Source organism: Myotis lucifugus, unplaced genomic scaffold (genome assembly GCF_000147115.1).
Source record: "Myotis lucifugus unplaced genomic scaffold, Myoluc2.0 scaffold_29, whole genome shotgun sequence".
In the NCBI taxonomy this organism is placed as follows: domain Eukaryota; kingdom Metazoa; phylum Chordata; class Mammalia; order Chiroptera; family Vespertilionidae; genus Myotis; species Myotis lucifugus.
In genome coordinates this window covers 5959684-5963684 of record NW_005871077.1, presented here as the reverse complement: position 1 = coordinate 5963684, position 4001 = coordinate 5959684, and the positions used below count along the sequence as shown (strand labels likewise).

Below are 4001 nucleotides of genomic sequence, written 5' to 3'. Positions count from 1 at the left end.
GCTGTATCAATTGCCTTGGATTTCAACAGCATCAAAGTCTGGGAAATGTTCATGCATAAGACTATTGCCTTTGCTGACTTATTGCCCCATACAATGGTACATATGAAACCTTAATAAAACAACAGGTTGAAAAATGCATTAAAGGAGGCAAATGCAGCATCTGTCTTTAGAGCTATCAACTCAGGAATTCTCTCTATTATGTAATTTTGCAGAGAAGTTATTTTTCTTCCTCAAAATCTGGTGAAGACAACATTCTTTACTCCATATCTGGCATTTTTTCATCATCACTGTCTTGTGAATCATCATCTGCTCCATCTACTTTGGTAAATCTACATCCTCATCACCACCCATGTTGTTCATCATCTCAGAGAAACAATCAAACTGAATATATTTTCATCTGAATCTTCCCAGTCTCTCCAATTACTGAATTCCACACTAAGCCAATTAAGCTTTGAGCTTTCTTTTGTTAACTTTGGCCATGACTGGCCAGATTCTCTTTTTCCTAAACAAAATAAAACTAATCTTTTCATTCTTTTATGCTTGGAATTATTTGGATCAAGGCAGTTAAAAGATCAATTTCATTTATATGTTTAAAAAAATTGGGGGGGTATTTTTATTTATGTATTTATTAATCTTTATTGTTGAAAGTATTACATAGGTCCTCCTTTTCCCCCCATTAACCTCTTCCAGCCCACTCCCATCTTCTCCCCCCCCTTCTGCCAAGGCCCTCACCACCCTATTGTTTGGACATGAGTTAGGCAAATAAGTATATAAGTTCATTGGTTGTTTAAAATTATCACTTCCTTCAAGACAACTGGTTGTAAGTTTGGATTTTTCAAAAATTACATTAAGATTTTTACTGTCTTCAACACAAAATTCAATGAAGACATAGTCCCTTTGATCATACCACTTTGCAGATACAAGCTGCATCCTGTGGAGCAGGTGATGGCTGAATGGGCCTCTCTGGGGGCAGCAGTTGGGCAGTGGACTCCTCTCCAGCGCTGCAACGCTTGACCTGGGACCCCAGAATGCACCAGGTAGAGAGCCCTGCTCCTCCGTGGAAAAAGGAAAGTGCAGGAAACGGAGTACAAGGACAGAGAATGAACATGTGTACATGCGAGCAATAGCTGTATATATATTTATATCAGAATAACATAACTTCTCATGGAAACACTTTTATTTACAAGAAAAATTTTCCCAAACTCTATTAAAATGTTTGGCCTCATGTTTGATATCTTTATATACCTTTCTCTCTCTCCCTCTTTAGATATGTAGATAGATAGGAAGATGGTAGATAGATGATAGATAAAAAATTGTATATAGATATAATGATCTTAAATGGGAATGGCATAGTCAATGTATTAGTAATACATATAAATGGAAAGAATCACTTAACTGTTGAGTTAAAGGCTCCACACTCTTATTACTGACACAGTGATGTCTGTATGAATTATTTTCAAAAAGCTCTGTTATATGAATATTTACAGAAACTAATAAAAGCTTCACTATTTCTGTGACTGGGTCCTAGAAATCAAAACAACTAGAAAATCATCAGGAAAACCTGGTCACAAAACCAAATTAGATCATTGAATTATTGATTTAAATGCTACCCAATCTACACTAATAAAAGAGAAACATGCAAATTGGTGTCACTCCGCTACATCCACCAACCAATCAGAGTGAGTATGCAAATTAACCCAACAAAGATGGTGGTTAATTTGCATACACAGGTGCAGAGCGAAGACTGAAGGCTCCGGCCACAGTGAAGACTGAAGACTGAAGTGGCTGCTGCGGAGAAACCAAGCCTCGAGGCTTGGCTTCTCTGCTGTGGCCGGACCAAAGGCCTGGGTCCTGGGTGCCAGAAGAAAACCGGTGCCAGCAGCCAGGGGAAGGAAGGCCTATTGCGTGAATCTTCGTGCAACGGGCTTCTAGTCTATATAATAAAAGCCTAATATTCAAATTGTCCCCTCCACTGGGAGTTTGACCGGGAGTTGGACTAGGAGGTGGGGCCAGCAGACAAGGGGGGGAATGGGAGGTGCCCCCGGATGGACGCTGCTATGGACCCTACCATGCACAAATTTCATGCACTGGGCCTCTAGTTAATTATAAAGATGGCTGAAAACACCAGACAAATCATTCCATGGCTAACTAATTTAGATTGCCTTGCATATGCTGTGTGGTCCATATGTGGAAGCCTAGACATTTGTAGATAGGTAGGACTGGCTGGCCATGGCCAGAAGGGCTTTGTCCAAGTTATGAAAATCATGGCAGGCCATTTAAAACTTTCTATGTATCAATGCAGTGTCAGAGACTTGCTGGCCAAGCAATGACTGAATTGCTCCTGACTTGATTCAAGCAGCAGCATTCATGGAGCAAGTAATTCTTTCCAAGCTACAGTCTGCTTTTAAGAGCTCCATGTTAGCCGAAACCGGTTTGGCTCAGTGGATAGAGCATCAGCCTGCGGACTGAAAGGTCCCAGGTTCGATTCCGGTCAAGGGCATGTACCTGGGTTGCGGGCACATCCCCAGTAGGAGATGTGCAGGAGGCAGCTGATCGATGTTTCTCTCTCATCGATGTTTCTAACTCTATCTCTCTCCCTTTCTCTCTGTAAAAAATCAATAAAATATATTAAAAAAAAAAAAAGAGCTCCATGTTAAAGGTTTTCAAACTCAGATTGAACAGGATTTCTTGCGACCCTTGTTGATTATTTTACTTAATTCAAGTATAACCAGCTGTCTTATAGATTTTGAAAGGCCTAAAGCAGTTTCCCACATTTGAGCAAGGCCATTTGAAGATGAGTTAAGTTTCTGTATATTAGCTATTAAGAAACATTATGATCAAAACCCATTAAATCTGACCTAGTCAATTTGGTATTTTTCAGATTCTTTAATGACAAAATATAATTCAATCCTCAAAACTATTCTCAGAAATTTTAAACCAAATTTATCTGTGATTTCTATCTTTGAAGATATACTGGAGCTAAATCATCTGCCATTTAGGAGATTTCATATTATGAAACATCAGTGATTCAGCAGCTTGCACTTGAAAAGGTAAGCTCTTAAACTAAAAATAAGCTTGTATTTGTGGACATAATGGATTTTTATGAGTTTCATTAAAAGACAAAATCTTTAAGGAATGTTTCAGTAAATATTTTGAAAATAATTTTAAAAAGGGAAAAGAAAGTGCTTGATCATTGGAGGTCAGAAAGATAAAGCAATGTGTAAACTCTGAGAAAATTGCTTATTTGTAATAGCTATATCTTAAGTATTTTTCAAAATACTTTATTAATCAAAGTGGTACTATAAACATTAAAACATTGGAGGAGGTATGAATATCAACATCATGCCATGACTCAAAATATTATAAAGAAAAAGTCAATTCAATATCATGATTCACATGGATTTCTTATAGTACTTTTTTGATTAACCAGAAGTTAGTTATTAGAGAAGTAATAAAAGTGAAATGTACCCTCAAATTTTTGATTTAGTGAATCAGTGTAGATATGGCTTTATCAGAGATTAATTGCACTTTAACCATAATCCTAACAATAAATGAACATTAAACCATAATTCAAAATGATGAGATCCTCATAGACTGTCGATTTAAGGACTAGAAAGACATGGATGCCTTCATGAAGCCATGCTGTTTGAATTTCAGGAAGTACTATGCCAGCTAATGTAAGTTCCTAAAGGAGAGAAAACATGTCTTATTCCTCTTTTCATTCTCTCCCAGTACTCTCCTCAATACCTATTTATAGAATTAAGAATTTTTATGAGTTGTTTAATGATTGAAACATTGCATGGGAAAACAGAAAAGAAAAGACAGAAAAAAACAACCAATTGTTTTTAAAAACAATGTATTTTATTGCTGGCTCTACCTTTTTTTATTGTTTGTTATGGTTGTTAAGTCACTTACCCTCTTGCTACTGTGTAAAATGACAACTAGAAATTCTCTGTCTACTTCTCAAGATTGTTGAGGTGATCAGACAAAAGATGCATATG

General features: G+C 37.0%; 1 pseudogene; it reads right to left on the bottom strand.

Annotated features, from left to right (window-relative positions):
* Positions 1 to 256: 256 nt before the first annotated feature.
* LOC102440051 lies at positions 257 to 930 on the bottom strand (annotated as a pseudogene).
* Between the last annotated feature and the right edge of the window lie 3071 nt (positions 931 to 4001).